Below are 20,403 nucleotides of genomic sequence, written 5' to 3'. Positions count from 1 at the left end.
CCAGGGAGATGTATCAGGCAGCTCTGGCAGGAAGCTCTGGCGGAGAATGTCAAAGGGATGGGCTGTCTCGCAGCTTTCTGCAGATCCTTAATGACATTCTCGAGCCAGAGACAAGTCAGGCTGGCCTGGCAGGAAATATGGCAACATCGATGGCAGCGGCAAGTTTTGCCTGCACACTATTTTTCAATTTCCGTTTTGTGCATATGAAAACAGAATTGAATTTTAATTCCAACATTGCAATTGACACATGACAAGGATGCTGGCTGGCTCGCAAGGGGAGGCATTCAAATTGGAATGCATGAAGGCAAAATAAACTATGTGGCACAAGAATACAAATTGATCAAACACAAAATAAGGACGAGCTCCCAGCAGCAGCAGCAGCATCATCATCATTGTAAAAAGTGGTTTCACAGCCACTCACAACTAAAACGGACCAGGATGAAACAAGGACCAGGATCAAATCCCAGGAGTAGTCAGGGCTCATCAGTTCGGGGAAAGCGAAGCGAGGCAGACAATTTATGTGATGTGTGTTGGATGCGATGGATGGGACACAGCCCGACCGGCGGAGGACGAAAATCTGCAAATCAAATTACAAAAATCATAGCGCACAATTTTCACACGGCGTATGCACGAGGGAATTGTCGCCATACCCCCATACCCGATCTCCAGTTTCAGTTCCAGTTCCCGTCCCCGGACCAAAACCAATCCAACCCTAGACCAAAGTCGCCCAACCGGCCGGCAAATAGTCAGACGTCAAATGATGTAATGAAATCAAACAGAAGCGGCAACAGTGGCAGAGGCCCAAAGCAGTCGGATAGTTTCAACCGTATGAAGTGTGGGTATGCACATGTGTTTAGAACTCGCAGACAGTCTTACTAGGAAGGTTAGACTTGTCACTTTCATGACTCTTCTTTTTTTTCCAAAACAAAATTATTAAAAATCTTTTATCAACTACTTTGAAAAAATAACTATGGTTTTTATTCTTTTTAATATTTTATAATGGGCATGGTTAGGAAGAATGGGATTATTATTTTAACATTTCTTTGCATCAAAATGTTTGATTTGTGTTTTTAAGAACTGCTCTGAAGCACGATTTGCGTACAGATACACGTGAGATATGAAAACAGGGATAGGAGTCCAAGGAAAAAAGTTGGATTTAATGCTGTGCTAACGTAGTTATTTTTTAAAGCGGCAGAAAGACAGAACGCAATTTTAATGGAAGTCGTGGTAAGAGCTACAATGATCTAACATTGGAGAATATAATTTAAATTAACTAAAAATAGTAAAAAAGTAATATTATTCAAAGTAAAGTCCACACACCGCAGGCCCAACTGTATTGACATTCCCTGGCCATATTTGATGAACGACTAACTAGGGCAGCCCTTTAGACCGCTCCTGGTTCTGATCCTGTCCTCGTTGTCGTCCTGTTCCGGTCCGTCCGTGTCCAGCCGACAGTCGCCAGGGAACTCAACTCAACTCAGCCAATCTGCAAAAATTTGAATTTGAAATTTTTATTTATTTACTCTCCGATAAAAGGGGACAGTGATGGGGCTTGGAAAGTGTGAAATTTGTATGGCTCGATGGGCGTGTGGCTGCAAAAAGGATGGGGATGCCGGTGATAATCCAACACAAAAAAAAAAATGAATTGCTGCTTAAACAAATGAAAAGCGGCATTTGAAATTGTTAAAAGTTTGCGCCAGTTGTCGAATGTGCATTTTTATTTGCCTCCCTCGCACAGTGGCCAGTCCAAATTGTTAAACTAATAAATTCTTCTTTTCAATTGCAAAAACAACATTTTTGACTTTCTCAGCTTCAAGTATAATTATTTTTTTTTTATAAAAAAGTGTCATGAAAAACCACAGATAGATGCGGCAACAAGGGTCGAAAGTCTTTTACAGACTAAACTAGACAAAAAATATACCTTGGCCCATTCAAAATAGAAAATTTAAATTCATTTGCCCCAGATTTATAATTTTAACCACTGTACCTTGGCCTCCATTTGGAAAATATCTAAAATATATAAAGCAAATGTATGGGGTGAAATCAAATTGAGTTGGTAAATATTTGAAATAAATGTTCGTTCTGGGTATGTGTTTTAATTGTTGTTTGATTAGGTTTTGTTATACATACGTCCAAAAAGAATGCCAGCGAGTGCTAATTCAATTCCCCAAATCCCCACAAAGGGAATTTGTTCACAAAACTAGAAGTATTAAAAAATAATAAGAGGGATTAAAACAATTTACATTGTTATGGTACATTTGTTGTTCATGAAATCCCTTTATTTACAAAAGTTACAGTAATGTATCGTAATAGAAATGGCAGCTTTAGTGGGATCATTTGTGGAGCTTTGGATGATCTTGGTTACATGTCATTTTTTAAAGATTTAAAAAGATTTTAATTATTACTTTCCTTTACCTCTCGCAACCAGGCTTCATTAAATTGAAAGTTTTATTTTCAGCTCTCGAATCCTCTTTATTTGTGTCATCTGTTAGCTTTATCGTGGATGCCTGAGCAGGAGCACGTTCCTTCGCTGCAAACAAGCTCTTTGTGCCACCCATCTTATTGATAAGTAATATTAATATTATTTTTTATCGAATTGCACCTGTTCCGGGCTCCGGCCCCAACTTTCCCCTTAGTCCATGGGCCTCGGGCCTCCAACGATGTGACGTCATGCCGGGAAACTTACGCTAATTAAAATTCCCATTTAATTGGCATTGGCTGTTGTTTGTCTTCGGCTCGATTGCAGCGTAGAGGATATTTCATTTTGTTTTTTTTGCTCTTTGCTCTCGTTGCTCGTTGCCAACTGCGGCTGTATGTTTATTCAATTAAAATACGCATGAGGCGATGCGAGGATTGCTGACAACCGGACGGATGACAGAGTTGTGCCATAGGAATGGAGCCGGGCAACCTGTCAGGCTCATTGATGCCACACCAAAATCAATTTCATCGCATGCAGTCAACGCCTTTCGACCACTAACGAACATATCTGCATGCACTTCAGTCACATACGGGTCTGTTCGAAGTGCACTGGGAAAAAAATATACTGTGAATTTGTTTATTTGTGTATCATCAATTTTGATGAGCCACTATTCCTACCCTAGCCTGGATTTGAAATTTTTTGTCTAATTTATTGTATGGATCTATTACAGTTAAAATGTTTGTAGTCAGTAGTTTTTTTTATGTTGCTCAGCAATTTATACACTTGCAGTTATATGAAAATGCATTGTTCTCTTTTGATATCCATATTATATATCGTCCAAGTTTTTGGAAAATTAAACACGTATTACTGAAACTTTTTAAACCGAAAATTAGTAGGTTGATTATACTAATTGTATCGACGGCTTTTAATTGAAATGGTCTAGTACTAAGCTTCTTAAGCCTATATGTTTCAGGAACTCTTGTAAATTTGTTGAAAACTTGTACATAAAGTTAAAAGATAATATTTGAGTGCATACTGCATATAGGCTATCGGCACCAACACGTTGACAGTTTATTAACTGACCGAGCACGAAATATTCTTGACAGCCCACACACGCAAACGCAAACGCAACAATCCGAGGGGGCAGAGTGGCAGGCTGGCTGGCTGGCGGAGATTTCTGGACTCTGGTATGGCCCATTAAATGGGCGCATTAATTAGTTGCCATTGAGTTGCAATGGACATCGTCGTGCGCTTTTCCCTGGGGTAATTTTCGACCGGAGAGGAAGACAACGGCCAGCAACGATGACAATTGCACCGACGAGAAAACTTTTTCCCTCAACGGGCCACCCAACGAAACTGCAGTTCAAACTGTAGGCAAACAGTGGTAATCAGCTAAGGACGGCTATTGTGTTGTTGGGGGAGATAAATTCAATTAAATACAACTTTCTTTATTATACACATTTGAAGTGATTCCTTGGATTTGGGTTAGTGATTCAGTTAAAAGTTTAATTTGTTAGTTTTGCAACATTGAATCTTAGTTAAAACATTTTCTTTCTTTTATCGAACAATAATTTTTATAAAACTAAATATTTATTTATATAAACACATTTTTGTATGTGTTAAAAAATTAATATATTAATTTCAGTCTTCAAGAATGATATCCCTTATTCCACAATATTTTAAAACGTTTATTGGATGATATTAATGATTTAATAAATTTAAAATAATTTATATTTGCATGCATTTTAAGAAATGAACTGTAAGAAATGCTATCAATAAATGACATGCAAATGCGTCAGAAAATTTGCATCGTTAAGTAAATAAAAATAAATTGCTATTCAAAACTATTGAACTCCATCCAATGCGCATCGAAGGAAATATCAGTGACATGAGCATGAGCGAGTTAAGTCTGCATACGAGTAGCTAATTTTAGAGCACACACTTAATGAGTTCACCAGGTGTTCAGGGCATCCAAATCGATTTTGTTGCCTGGATCGTTCACCTTCAACTTGTCTTCGACTTTGCGTCTGGCGTGGAGCACGCGCCGCTCGCTTCGGTGGCTTTGATGCGAAACACAAATCGCATTTAATTTACTGGAAATCAAAAGAAGAAGACGACGGCTGAAATTTCCATAAAACATAAAAGTAAATGAGGAATAGAAATGGCAATGGCAATGGCAATGGCTCGGGAGAATTTAGGGTCACACCTGTTGTCCCAAAAGCCAGAACAAGCCGAGAATCGGCTGCAATTGAAAGCAAACCAGCCAAAAGAAATGGAAAGTGGGTGGACGGAGGTCGCAAACAGGTGCTAATCGAAAAATAATGTTTCTGGCGGCGCTGGCCCATAAAAAGTGATACGCCAATAAAATTTAATAATTTAAAAATGAAACAACAGCCAAGTGGAAGGTGTTGGAGGCGAGAGGAGGGTTGGTGGTGAAATATAATAAAAAATTCATGAGCGGAAAGCAGCTCAAACAAAAACAAACCAAACAAAGCAAAACAACAAGACAAAAACGTGCAAATAATGAATGACGGACCAGGAAGGACCCTGCAGGATCAAGGAGGTGGGTGGAAGGGGGGGCAGTTTTGGGTAGGGGGCGGACCTCCCGAGGTGCAAAAGGGGGCGGGGCTGTGAGCGATGACAGCGAAATGACATAAAAATGAAGCGTTTAGCCCACTTAAGGCCGCATAACAAACCAATTGCCCCGGCGCCTTAAAGCCATCAAGTATGCAACGATGTGGTGTTAGATGATGGGTGGCAGTGGTTGGCAATGGGTGGCAGTGGTTGGCAATGGGTGGCGATGGGTGGCAGTGGTTGGGGGTGGGTGGCGATGGGTGGCAGTGGTTGGGGGTGGTTTTAAGGCTTTCGAAAGGTAACGCAAAGAGATAGGGTAACTGGTAACTGGGCTTATTGATTTGCTTGGCTGGTCACACAAAGCACTTAAGCCAAACAGCAAATAGTGTCGCAAAGATAATTACAATGCCAACACTGGGAGTCAGCATGTGAGGCGAGCAATATTGTAATATCCCCGTACATACATATGTACGTCCACCCACAAACACACTCACATGTCCGTTGGCTCGTCCATTTCTCATTGTATTTACACATTTTGTGTTTACCTTTGCATGACCAGTCCGTCACTTTGACAATCATAATGAGGCAACAACCAAGCCAAGGTAACAGCAGCAGCAGTAGCAGCAGCAGCAGCAACAACGTCTACAACAAACTCTGAAATGGCTGACAGCAGCAAAGCTGACTGCAGGACACTGACACCCTGACCCAGTTAGAGATGGGCCTCGCATGTCCAATAAAGTCCCTTTTTTTTCTTTTGCTGAAAAACTAATCAATGTTTTCTTTTTATTTACCAAAAAAAGGATAAATTAATTTGTTTGATGCCTAAAAAAGATGGTTTTATTCCAATATATAATATAAAAGGTAATTTTTAAACAAAATTTTTATTTTATTAGTATTTGTAAATTTGAATAGATAAGATTATAATTTCATACCAAGCTTTGGGCATGTAGAGTTTGAGTACTATTTTAGCAACTATAATAAAAAAAAAATTATAAATACAAAACGCTTGCCAATCAAAAAAAAAAAACACTTTTCAGTCCTTTAAATTCCGACATTTCTAGGCAATTAACACATTTACACACATTGTGGACCACTCACGCGTGGCTCACGCAGTCGCCTCGATGTGCGACGAATAACAAAAACATTGCCGCTCGTTGTGCCGGCCAAAATGTCCTGTGAGTGTCCCTATACGGGTCCTGTCGAGCGTTATAACGATGATGGCTAACATGTTGCCTCATATTGCCCTTGCTGTTATTTCTGTGGATGTGGATGTGGATGTGGATGTGTTGCTGTTGGTATTTGTTGTTCAGTTGACCAAAGCAAAGCAAGTAAAGCTGGCAAGCAAATCTATGTTCCTTGTTGACTTTTGCTTTTATTTAATTTTGTGGCAAGGTGACTATAAATACACATTTACTAGCGAGCCCGTGCGGGCGTGTGAGGTGTCTATGCTGGGGCAAATAAACTTTAATTGTTGCAACCACAGCGTGTCCTGGCACCTGTTCAAATAAGCGTGCCTCATCCTACTTTTCCACCCCCATGGAAATGTAATGCTTAAGTTAATGCGCTGTTATCCTTTAACTGCTTGGGCGACTCACAGCCACACACATGTTCGGTGCACACACACAGAAAGGCAGAAAGACACTTACTAGCTCTCACACACACACACAGCTGCAGTCATACATATTCATGTTAATGTCAGCGCATAAATCTTGCAAAGTCTTCTAACACCTGTCAGCCATTTTACAAGGTGTTTCCACTTAATACATCGACACACGCACACACACACACACACACACACACACACACACACACAGAAGCAGGAAGGATGTGCCGGTGTGTTGGTATGAGTGTCTGGTCCGACTTTCCTTTGTACGCCATGTGTCAATGTGTCGCTCATGTGTCCAGCTCTGCGTGTGATATTGACAGTTGCACGGGCGCCTTTGAATCGCTTTGGCGGACGAAGGGGAAGACTAGAGTCTAAAGACCAGTGCATACACTCAGAGAAATGGTGGTACATAGGCAGACTTGTATGCGAAATTCGTAGCCTTAAAGTAATCCCAAACACATTGCCAAACAAAAAACGTAAGACTTTTTAAAAACAATTATCTTATTCAAAATTTGTCTGCCTTTCTGAGGTACATTATTTTGATTCAAGTGTAATATTGCCAAAAACTGCAAAGGTAGACAGGGAAAATCGTCCAAATTATGGTAGGCAAATGTGAAGGAACCTTTGCCTTCGATTGCGAATGGAAAGTTAAAGTAAGATACGAACAAAAGATGAATGGCAGATTAAGGGGGCGGAAATCAGGAGAATTGAAGCAACAGGATCGGGCAGGTAGCAGGACAATGACGTTGACATTGATTGAACGTTGTCCACAACAAAACACAAGCAAACAGGTTTAAACAGGAAGGGAAGGGGAAAGCTTGCCGGGAGTTGGAAATAAAAGGCTGAAATGGCTGGTTGTTAGTCACACGGTGTTGATTGTTCTACTCTAGGCAATCATCAGGGTATCGTTGCCGGACAATAAATTGACTGATATTAGATGGTAGCTAAAGACTGTTGTGAAGTATTTTTTTAAATAAAAAATAAACCACAAGGTTGAATAAATAAATACACAGAAATAGTCACAATTAAATTGGCCATTGTTATAGCCTATGATCTACTCAAAAGATTGTCTCTGAACTTCAAACAAATGTTATTATTACTATTAGAAGGAATTTGTTTTATTTGATTTTGATTTTGAAATGTCTCAGTCAAAGTCTAAAAGAACGATTAACTTACCTCTTAAATATAAATCATCATCTATGTCAGCTTGTCAAAAGTATAAATTGCATATATACTTTATACAATATATATATATAATATACTTTTTTGGGAATTACAAAACAGTACTCATTTGTTGTGTTCCTACAAGACCTAACCTAAAAGCCATTACAATAAATCATTGATTGATTATAATGTCCCACTCAGTCTTCCCGGTGATCAACAATTGCTAATGCGATATTGTGTCTGGGACATTGCCACTTTTCACACTGTGTTGCATAAATTCCATCATAATCCTAAAGTAGTCCGGCTTACTCAGAACAATATCCAGCCGAATAGAAGCGGAAGCGAGAGACAGAGCTTAAACTCTCTCTGTTTTCCCTTGTAAATAGTGCATACAAATTTCGACTTTCCGGTGGCTGAATAATCCTCGATTTACCCATTGTTTTCGGGGTTCAGAGGTGGCGTTGGTTTATTTTAATTGCCCGGACTCCTTAATTGTTGAAATATTTAAATTAGTTTGCTGAGAGCTGTCCTCTGTTCGTTGATTTTGAGTGAGCAGGTGCCTATGCATGTCCTCCTTCCGTTTTGGGGCTTAGCTTTCCGACTTATTGTGTCCGGATGTGTGTGCGTTGGCCATCCATTAAATTACATTGAACCGCACCCAGGACACGGGCACATACACACACACACACATACACACACACAGACACAGGCGCAGGCACATACAGGTGCACATTGGGAACACTTTGTAGCCAAGGCAAAAAAGGACGAGCTTCAAGTTTTTGTATTTAAGACGAAATAAATTGGATTAGAAACCGCAAAAATCCAATTGTCTATTGTGGTGCCACTGCTGAGAAAGTCGACGGAAATGGTGGAGAAAGGCGAGGAGAAATGGAGAGAAGCGGCAAAGATGCTTAGGTCCTGGGCCCCAAAAAAGCAACAGCTCAAAGCGAGGGCCGAAATCAAAGCCAAAATACAAATTCGCTCGGTTCACAGTCGGGGAATGGTCTTAAAATATTTAGCAAGAAATTCTGCGACTGTTTTGTGTGCCGCTTTCTCTTTATCTGCACCTCCCTTTTCACCCCTACGTATGTTTGATTCGCTCTTTCTTTTATTACAGGGTAATCGCAAAATCGGTGGTATATTGTTTTGGCGTCATTGAAAAAAAAAATTATTTAACTTAGATCTTTACTGTATTAAAGCAAATTTAGAAGCTCTTCCTTAAGCAATTTATTTTCCATTAGTTAAACTACAATTTTGTTTTGTAACTAGAGAAATACAGAAATGTTAAAAAAATGCATCTTAAGGCTTAATATATTAATATTTTTATTTGATTAATTATGATTGAATGAGTACTTTGTCTCACAGATTTGAAAGAAGGAGAAGTGCAATAAAGCCAGTGAGAATTCCAAAGTCGACTTTTAGATATCGCCATTTTGGCATGTTTTGCTGTGCGGTATGTTTGTATGCAAATCAAAGACTAATTGGATTTTTAAGCTCAAACTGTCAATGCTTGGGCCGAACTTAACTTTAAATGGGACAGGGAAACGTAGCCCGCTGGAAGTCCCAGTGCCTCGTCCGTCCGCTGTTTGTATTTGTGCACCTGACTAGAAAGATATAGGGCATGGGCGGCCAAGTGGGTGGGTGTAAGCAAAAACCGTTGACAAAGGTAAACGTAACGTTCGACGAGCGACGACCGTTTGTATATACTACGGATTTATGTTTTAAGGTAAACGATTTAAGCTGCTAAGACAAACAATTCCTCATGCAGCTACAAACCGTCCATTGAACCGATGGTTTGCAGATGCAGAGGGATTCCAAGTGGGTGGCACTGGCTGGTTCTAAGTGGGCGGGGCGGGGCTGGCAACGACAATTGATAGTGGCCAAATGCTAGACTAATTTGATTCTATTTAAATCTCATTGCGCACATCAAGCGAGCAGGCTTAAACGCCCATTGATGCCTGATTTTCCCAGTGGCCAGAAGCCAGTAGGCAGTGCCACCCCCACTGGCGTTGTGGTTCCTGAACCCGCACGATGCGCACTCATCACGTAACAGTTTTTCTGACCCCCTCGTCGCAACGAGTGCCTTGAGTATCTTTTCTATTTGCGTGAACGCAGCTGCCAGTGCTGCCAGTGGTGCCAGGCGCACCTCCCACAGAACAGTGTCCTTGCGACGACGGCCAACAACACATGGACACAGGGAACAGGACACGAGGAGGATTCTAGTATGGACATGGACACGGGACTTCGGCCAGTTATAACAAACACTTGAGCAGCGCCGGAGAACAGAGGCTCTATCTACTTCAGCTTCATTCTATCACTTTGGAGTGTGATCTACAGGACCCCTTATGCACATTTAGCTTCCCTAGAGAACCAAATCAAATAGTTATCTTTAAAGAAGTTTTTGTTTTGTATTAATAATGACTAGAGGTAAATTACAAAGCTTGAAATCAGAATAACATTTTATTTCTGATATAACTGGTATAACTACATTAATGAATAAAAATGTATTAAGAAAATTAAAAAACTGTACTCTGGAGATTTTAAAATATAACTGCACTTTTCAGTTTTTTTTTTATTTAAGATATGAGAAAAAAATTAATTTTAATAAGCATTGTTCAAATTGGCATTTTCATATTAATTTAAAAATAATTAATTTTAACTTTTGCCAACGGAGGGTACTACCAACTGCCACTCTGGCGCTACGTTTGCCTGCCATCTGCTGTAGGGCCTATTGCCGTCCCGAAAAATCATCAAGAGTGTGACAGTGACACACTTGGTGGCCAACACACTCGCAGCAACTACAACAGCTGCCATGGCAGACCCCTCAGTGGGCTATTTTCGGCTGGGGCCAAAGTCAAAGCCGCACAAGGACATGTGTGACACTTCTACACGAGATGGGGAAAAACCATGGGAGCCCATTTTATGGATCTCGAATGGAATAGAAGCCGGGGTGGATTACTGGGGGAAAGGGCATGGCGGAGCACTGCAGACGTAAATAATACAATAGACACCTTCAAACCCACTGCTTTAGCGCTTTACGAGGCATTCATCACTTGCACCCAGGCCCAGAAATTTCTCCCCAATACACATATAGTATATACATGGCGAGTCTATTAATTACACATGTTGCGTCCAAAACTTGAAATCACTTGCCATTTATTTTTATGATTTCTCCCAACCTCGAATTTGTTTTGCCCAATTTTTTTTTTCATGCAAACAATATTTTTCAATGACCCTATATTAATAAAAAAAAGAGAATGTCGACCAACGGATACCAACATTATACGCATTTTATTTTCTATGTAAAAAAAATTCTCAATACTGCCAGTAAGACAATAAATTTGATATCATCAGATACATATAATAAAAAATATTAAAAATAGATCTTCAGAAAAGATATTTGTCTTAGGTCGTACCAACTGTATTATAAAAATTCTTGAATCACTTTTAAATATATAAATTTAAGTTAAATTTATAGGTATATTTATATTATTTAGAGAATATTTTTAGCAGACTAACAAAGCATAACCGTAATGGGTGCCTAAATAATAGGCTCCAAAAGGGCCTGGAGTTTGGCTTGACCTTCAATATCGTCGTCGCCTTTGAGGACCAAAAATAAAATAACAAAGCCCGTATCGATGCGAAAGTGAGAAGAAGCCGCCTAATAAGTTGTGCGCCAGTTGGCGCTGAAATATAACTGGGACTCGGGCCGAGAGTGCCACATGTTGGCCTAAAACTTGGCAGGCAACTGTCGCCTCACTTTTTCTGGCTGGCTCTTCTTGGCTCGATCACGTGCCGGTCGTCAGTTGTTGGGCCTCCGCCTGGGACAGGATCTGGCCAGCTAGTTGTGTGAAATTTCATTCATTTCGGCCTGCAAGATTCCCTGAAATGCAAGCCGCAAAATTAAGTTTTAGTAACCGAGCGAATTCTTAACGCTCGACTGAACGCCACACCGCAACGACATGGCAGAAATGTTTTGCTATCTGTCGATTTGGGCAGGAAATTAAATTCGATGTATCGCCCAAGGTGGGGAAGGAGCGGAAAGAGGAAAAGAGGTATCCAGCTTGACTGGGCTTTTGTTTTTTGCTTATTGCCAACGGAGAAGAGCCTTTTGCCAACTGAAAATTCATGCGGCTTCACTTATTTATGCGCACTCTTCGGGAGGGCATAACTAAATCAAGAATAAGTTTGTTAAAGTGTTTTCAAAAAGGTTTTTTATTTGAGGGCAGTTTGCAAAGCTGTTTGTTGGTTTTATCAACAAGGTCCAATAAATTAAATTTCATGAAAAAAATTAATATAAATATTTAGGTAAAGGTATTGTGGCCATAAGATAGCTTAACAAAAATATTTTATCAAAATATGTGATATGTTTTCAAAGATGCATTCTTTAAAATTGAGATTGTAAAATTAATTTTCAGGAAAATATAAGTTAAGTATGATCTTTTCAATACAAACATAATTTTAATACGATTTTTATATAAGTTCAAAATATTTTGGAAGATTTTTGATTTTTTTTTGGTGAAATATTGCGAAAATATTTAATCAAAATATACTCTTGAGAGTATCGAAAAGCTTGTGTCTTGTGAAGCTCATACCACGTTGGTTTGCCCTTTTTGTTTTTTGTTGATTCCTTTGGTCTCATCTTCGCTTTCTGGTTTATTTTCTGCTAGCCAGTAAATAAACCGGAGATGACTTTGCGGTTTTCATTGTGAGCTCAACTGGCCGCTCTGTGCGAAATAGAAGCAACTGAAACCGAAATGGAGACTAACACCGTCTCAGTTCTGGCCGGGATGCGGCTTGGGCCCTGGCTGCCAGTGTGGAAGTTCGGATGGGTTATTATAATTACTGCTCCCCTGGATACACTTAACTGGTTGCAGCGTCATGAGCAAAATCGCCGCAGGATGTACATTTCGGTATTCTCGGCAGGCTCGCACAGGAAGTGCTTGAGTGACCCCGAAAAATGCAGATTGAACCGACTCAACTGGGGCGACCTTCGCTTGACTTTCAGCTGCAACTGTGCCCCGAATCTCGGATTCGAGTTAAGCGAAATAAATTGATTTACATCCGGGCAGGGCCCAGCCTCACATGTACCGAGACTGCACGGAAAATAATTTGTGTAACGCCAAGAGTTTATATAATATCTGGTTCAAGAAAATGTTCTAAATATAAAAGTACATGATTTGAGAAATAGTTTTCCACTTGCCATTTATTTTGTATAATTTATATTTTTAAAAATCCATAAAATTTATTTCCAGATTAAAACATTGCTGAACAATTCTACCAACATAATTCTTTTCTGTGCAAATGTTTCGAGGCCAAAAGAAGCTGAGCCCACGCCAGACAAGAAAGGCCACTTAAGCCAAAGAATTGCCAATGAACTGGAGATGAGCTCTGGCTGAAGTCCTGGGTTTCACCCGTCTTCGTTCTCCATTCTGGCTGGCGACAATAAGTCATTGTCAAGGTGCTGAAAGCGACAACGACAGACAGAGCAGATGCTAGGGCTTTTGCATGTGGGCAGGGCCGGAGATGCAAGCAGGTTTGCCCACCTACCTGACGACTGACTCGTTTCCCCGCTCCTGGTTGCCTGACACGGCAATCCAATGAAGTTAATTAAATAAAAATAAAGCGACAGCAAACGGAATTGCAACGGAGCAACAACGATGGCAAGAACGAGCACTGCACTCAACCTCTGGTCGACTGCACTGGATGTGGATGTGGATGTGGATGCACCAAAGGCGCAGCAGAGGAGTGACAACAAGCCGAAAAACCAAACAAAAAGAGGTTACACGATGAGATGCCGAACTGGCGATACCCAATGCTGCATTTTTGGGGACTATAAATAAATTAGACTTTTATACAAAGCTTATCGATTGAGCTAGCAAAACGATTGCATAGACGAGTAACAATTCAGAACAGTTTAGATAACATTTCTGTGAATGAATTCTGTCCACCAAAAAATGTAAATAATTATATAAATATATCGAAAATATGGTAGATAGGTAAAAACAGTTAGTACAGAGAGTAGAGTAATGCTGTGAAGTAATAAAAACGTTAATGGGTAAGGATTTCTTTGTTTAATTTTTACGAATTTAACTCTATAATTCCGCAGATACTTTAGGTATAGCGAAACTCTTATTTATGTTTAGTTCAAGTTTATATATAATTTATTAAAATTGCTTACTTGCTCCAAGAGACATTTCTATAAAAATCAATTTTTTCAACAGATCATCCGTTGTAAATATATATTATACTCATTATACTCTTTTGCCCTGCAATTACAGGGTACAGAAAAGAAAAGAGCTTTATGTACATTGGTAGAGTAATGTTCGCGAAAGGAATGCCCCGGGTTCGCCCACACTCCGTTGAGTCCAACCAGGCAATGCCAGTTGCTGAAAATCTCTTCAAGTAGATCACATGAACGAGGAATGCCAGCAGACGCCCACTTCCATGACGCCGATGACGAGTGGGCTACAGCTAGAAATCGGGGAGAGGCCAGGAAAAACACGGATCAGGAACTCCCACATAATTATGAGCTTGATGCCGGCTTTGCTCAAGGAAAATAAAGCATGGCTAAATCTTTCGGTTTGACATGGCTTTAAAAGGGCACTTAATCTTATGCGTGTCTTATAGAAATTTATGTTCATTTTTGATGTTGATGTTTAAAAGATTGTAATTTATTTCGTTAATAGAACTAGTTCATCCAAAATACTATTTTTTTGTTTGGAAATATATTTATAAAAATAGGGTTTCCTTTTTAATTCATGTCAATTATTTTTTAATATTTGACGTTGTAAATAACATTACAATTAAAATTCCATACCAAAACCATTTGTTTTCTTCGCTCATCTCATCTCATCTTACTTGACTAGCTTAACACATTATATATAGTAATGCCAAATGTATTCCAATCGCTGCCATTCGCTGACACCTCCAAGTGCCCATTAATGTCAACTCAATCAAGGAGAATGCAAAATTCAAACGATGCGCACAACAATAAGGCGATTAAAAAATGGGTAACGGTCGGAAAAAAAAAACCCCTAATGAAAGAATTATAAAAGAGGAGTAAAAAGGTTTGAAGGCAACGTTTTTTGACAACGGAATGACAGGGACAGGACTACGGTCGGTGACAGAGACCCATGGAGGCAGGGGAAAAAGAGACGCATAGAGGATGGGAAAAAAGAGACAGGCGGAGAGGCAACCCTAATCAGCGCGCGGCACACTTGTGTTCGACGTTAGACGTCAATTAGGTGGCCATGTACCCATCGACAGGGTTCCCGGCCAAAAGATCAGGGAAGGGGCGAAATTTGCATCAATAAACGCCAAAACCATACGCAGATGCCAATGTAATAAGTGCCAAACGAGTATGCTCCATCAACCAAACGAGTCGGCGAAAGAGGGAAGCGGAGCAGGGTTGTCAACTCAGCGATTTTTTAGCCAAATATTGATATGTTACAAAAGCAAAATTCAATTGAATATGTCAAAATTCATTTCACAATAAAAGCAGCTGTTTTTTTTTTTACTTTTTGTATACCCTTGTATCATAATAATATGAATTTCCGTCTATCCGTCTCAACGCAAACTCGTGTCTTAGTTTTAAAGTTATCTGGATGAATCTCTTCCAAAAGTTATAAAATAAAAGTTTAATATAAAGATATAATATAAAATACAATTTGAGAATTATAGTTTTAGTTTAAATAGTTTTAGTTATTGTCTAAGGTATCACATAGCTATCATAGAAATAACCCAAAAAAACGAGCGAAGCTTAGTTTCATTGCTTTTTCACACAAGAAAATACAAAGCATAGTTTATATTACCTTGAAGATGAAAATTTCTTGTGGTCATTCAATTCAAAAAACCACATATATTGAAATATTTTCACCATTGCAAGATGGAAAAGCTTATTTAATTAGGGTTTAATTAAGTCATATTGGGTAAGACCTTTGGTAATCACTTTATAATGTCTGATCTGGCTCGTCTCTGTAATCTATATTGGACAGCACTGAAAAGAAGTGGAGCCTTTAGTGGTCCGGATCCTGCCTTTTGAAGAACCTTTTGCATTTACATGTCAGGCCCAGATGTCGACAATTAAAGCCGGCAAAGGCGAGCGGGCTTGGCTGGAAGTCAGGAGCAGCTATTGCAGCGATTGGACTCGGGATCGGAGTGTGGATTTGGGGATTGACCCGAACCCTTGCTGGCGAGAGCCCATTGAAACGGCATTTTGACAAAGTGGCTGCTTAATTTTTCAATTGAACAAGTCGAGGCTGTTTTGAGGGAGCTGAATGCAGACCGCGTCGAGTGGAACCTGCTACCACAGAATGCTGTCATCCGACCGGCGATATGTGAGTGGGTGTGGCTGAGAGCAGAGTGGACCAAAAGTACACACTTGACTCACTCCAGAGTCGTGCTGAAAAAAATGCCACATACAAAATGCACACTTGAAGTTGTCACAAACAGTTGAGGGAATTGTTTCAATGGCTAACATAGAGATTTAAAGACGCTCTCTTCCGTAATTACATCCTTGCACAAGTTAAATATATAAATTCTTGATCAACATCAATAGGACAGTCGGTCCATGTCCGTCTGTCCGTTTTCAGAATATTGGTTTCACTGCGTTGCAGATCTTTTAAGAAATATTTAATTTATGCAATGGCTGCAAGGGTATATAAACTTCGATTTGCCGAAGCTTGCTACCATTCTTGTTATTATCATATGAACAAGCAAAAAGTACTTCTTTATTAACAAAGTTGTGAATTTATAGATTGTTTCTGTAGCTTTTTATCCAGATAAGAAAATGATTTGGTCCATAAAAGAGATCGTAGGTACGATAATACCCCACAAAAGAACTCCCCTTTCAAAGTCTAATCGCCCGCATTGAAGGACTTCCACCAAATGTTATCGCAATTTCCGCATCATTTCATGTCTATACAGTCCAGGCTATCCTATAACCAATTTCAAAAATGTTCAACGAAAAAAATAAAATAATGAATAGAAGGAATAGAATGCCTACAAATTGTGAGCGGATGGCAGTAAAAAGTTTATAACAATTGTGACCATCCCAGAGGTCATTATGGTAATCTGCAGGGAGTAAAGGGAGAATCCGGTACGCTGGGAAACTAAGGTAAGAGAAATAAGAATTGAGCCAACTTCCCTTCGCCGTCGACAATCGGCGCACGCTGATCAAATTAAGCGCATTTTAAAGTGACTTGTATATGGGAAAAAGTTTTTCGATTAGAGTTTAAGTGTCCATTTCGTTCACGAGGTGCCGACGAGCCCCCATAAACCCTGTGCACCCTCTCCACCCACCCGCCGACCGAACTTGTAAAAAAGTTGATTTTTGCATTTGGCCGCACAATTAACTTGAATGACTTGGTGGGTGTCCCATAACAGCTGCCCGTCTTCCCACCGAATCAACAAAAACACCCAAAAAATCAACTCGAAAAGGAACAGAAATCCGAACCCGTTTGTCTTTTTTTTTGGGAGAGATTGCAGATAAAGAAATGCCTATACAATCTGAATAATTAAAACGAACTAATTTAATTGAATGACATTTAAGATTTAAGCTGCTTTTTAACGTACTCTATTATAATACAAACAGTTCCTTTCAAATTGGTGTAATATGTTTTTAAAATAAACATTTTTAAAATTTATATATTTACTTTAGTATATTAAAAATAAAAGACCAAAATACAAATATGCTTTTCTCTGAGTGCGCAAACTGAGGCTGGGGCACGTTTACAATTTTTTTTTGGCTGGTGAGCTGCTGTCGTTGCTCATAGTTTTGCTTATCTTTGCATAACTTTTGCATAATAAACCAGCCAGGACCAGAAACAGGAACAGGGAGCAGCCATGGGAGGGTGGAGGGGGGCAGAGGAGCGGGGAGGGGGTTTCCGGGATCTTGTGGAAGGGGTATCTAATGGGTCGGATAGGGAGAAATGCGTTCTTTTGTCATTGTTATGCCTGCGTTGGGTGCCCGGTCGCTATGCTGTTCTTCCCGTTGTTGTTGCCATTGTTTATGTATGCGGCACCACATATGCACACTCCCTAAATGCAAAACGGGTGGGTCAGGGGCGTGGAGGGGAGGGGATATTCTATAGGGTTTGGGGGGACTTACATTCATACGCCGAGTCAACAGCACGAAAATTCCGCAAGTGAATGCACGAAAATCCAAACAAAACCTCTGAGCAAAAAAACAAAACGTACAAAACGCAGCAAAAGAATGGGAAAAATCAACAAACAAAATTATCAAGACATTGCGACTATGTGACACCCAAAATATATAAATAAATATTATTAAGCAGTGTTATAAGTTCTCTGTCAAATTTAAGTTTTGATTTTTTTAAATCGTAAAACCATAATTTTAAAACCATAATTGAATGATCAAAGCCTAAAAAGATACAAAATTGGGTTTTTATGAAAAAAGTTTTACCGAATCCTAAATAAAGGGATTATTGAACTCATTCAAAGTTAAAGAGAAAGTTAAATAGAATCTTAAATCAAAGGATTATTGAACTCATTTCATAGTTGGTTACTATATATTTTTATAATAATTGTTGTTGCGAGCTAAGTGCAGAAGTATTATAGTTATCGTTGTAAAATTTAGTGCAAAATTATTGTTTTTAATACGAAGTTTTTTATGCATATTGCATTGAAATTAAACAATGTATTAACATTCCAAAAACATTGTCTTGCGATAAAGAAATATTTCACTCCGAATACCGTGTATAAAAACTACGATGGGTAAAAAATAATGCCAAGGGGAAGCAGTCTGGATATTTGTTGTTTTTATTTTCGGCTGAGGTCTGGTTGAGGGATTTGCCTGCATGGGTTTTTGGCTTTAATTTGGCATCCTTTTTGTCGCCAGCAGCGGTGAGGGAGGTCTTTGGGCTGGGAGTGGGGACGGTGGCAGGGAGTTGCACTCCATGGTCGCTGCTTATGTAAATTATTCAGCTGATGTGGGGTAAATGAGGGAAATGGGGATCTGGGTGCAGTGCCAGAGCCAGAGTCAACTGCAGACTGATGATTTAATGCGAACCGCAGACTTTTGTCGAGCTAAGCATTTAATTGTTTTGAGGAGCTCGCTTTGGAGCGGTAGTGAAGAGCTCAGACAATTGAATGGGTTGGGTTAGCTCTGGGCTTGGCTTTAGCACCGGAGTGACTAAGTGTCGACAGCCTCTAATACTCCAAAGGATTTTGGAGCTGTAGCAATTTGCGGAGCGCTCACGATAAGATTGCTATCAATTAATGGTTTATTGTTGAAAGAACCGTTTAATATTACGTTAATATTTATGCAAATCTGCAAAGCTCTTAACTAAATTGAAAAGCGGCTAAAGTATATTTTATATGGACATTTTCAGGCGCACAAATGAACGCGTTTAATAAATGTTGCACTCCTTTGTTTTCAATTCACGGCATTTTGGTAGCTCCATGATTTGTAAAAAAAAAACAAGGTGGTACGCCAGTTACTCAGATAACGAATTTCAAAATAAATATTCCCTAGAAAACAATCGTGTTATGGCTGGTTGACAAGTTGAGTGAAATAAAAAATTAATACATTTTTAAAATAGCTGCAAAGATATAATTTCTTTAAAATGTTTTACATGCTAGAGAAAGTATCATAATTATTTTATTTGAGAGTGTGCAAATGGATTTGCAATTGAACTTGTACGCATTTAAAATTCACTTTATGTTATTTCAATTCTTTAAAATATTTTACATTGTTAGAAGAAAAATCATCATTAGTGGAGAGGATAATAATCACCAATTAAAATCGCAAAAACATGAGTTATGTTCAAAAACAAGATTGTTATCGCATCAAGTTGAATCACAACATGTTCGTGCTACGTTTATCCACACAAGTGGATATATATATATATTATATGGGGCCATAAGTTTTGCCCTGTCATTGCTGGCTTATCATAAATTTACCCGAAATCATTTTGAGTAATCTTGGCTACCCTTGACGTCTGCTTAAAGCGCCGCTAACTAGCCTATTTCTCAGTCTAACCCTTTGCGCCCCCAATCCATTCATCTGGCACCCATGCGTATGCGGAGTGTATTTTGTGCTGATCATGGGAATGGTCAAAGTAACATCAAACAAACTATTCATCATCACTTTTTGACGCGGCACAGCAAACATCAGAGAGCAGCATATGCCAGCCCCTTTCCGCCCCTTTCCAGCCCCTCCCCTTGATGTGCTTTTAAGTGGGTGTGTGTGTGTGTGTGTGTGGGTGTGCTGGGTTTTCCTCACGCATAGAAGCTGTGAGGACTAATGGAAAATTGGCATGAAAGACGAGCTGCTATGGAAATTTAATCACATTCACATCTCACACAATACATCATCATCATTGAGTGTGTGTAAGTGTGTGTGTGTGTGTGTGTGTGTGTGTGTTCGTTTGGAGCACTTAAGACTCTCACACGCATGGCCCACCCTCTGCGAGTGTGTGTGTGAGTGGGAGTTGGGTTTCCGCAAGTTTGTTAACTGCATTAGTGCGAGAGCCTTCTGTGTTTGATTATGCCTAGAGGGTAGACACACTCCATACCCTACACACACCAACACACGCAGACACCCACACACCCACACATACATGTCCACACATGCTTCTATGGAGGCGATAAAGTTTTTAGGTTCTGATTGCTTGAT

The 20,403-nt window shown here is 39.6% G+C and overlaps 1 long non-coding RNA gene across 3 annotated transcripts in view; it reads left to right on the top strand.

The window, feature by feature from the left end:
- LOC128262954 (uncharacterized) overlaps positions 1-14,369 on the top strand; it is a 130,445-nt gene extending 116,076 nt beyond the window's left edge. Inside the window, exon 4 of one of the 3 annotated variants that reach the window (XR_008268388.1) lies at positions 14,045-14,369. This is a non-coding gene — a long non-coding RNA (uncharacterized LOC128262954). Of the gene's footprint in view, positions 1-13,018; positions 13,807-14,044 lie in introns of those variants that run through there. The other 2 variants (XR_008268393.1, XR_008268389.1) reach the window with 2 other exon arrangements.
- Positions 14,370-20,403: the final 6,034 nt, after the last annotated feature.

This window comes from Drosophila gunungcola, unplaced genomic scaffold (genome assembly GCF_025200985.1).
Source record: "Drosophila gunungcola strain Sukarami unplaced genomic scaffold, Dgunungcola_SK_2 000001F, whole genome shotgun sequence".
Lineage (NCBI taxonomy): Eukaryota > Metazoa > Arthropoda > Insecta > Diptera > Drosophilidae > Drosophila > Drosophila gunungcola.
This window is presented reverse-complemented; position numbering and strand designations above follow the sequence as displayed.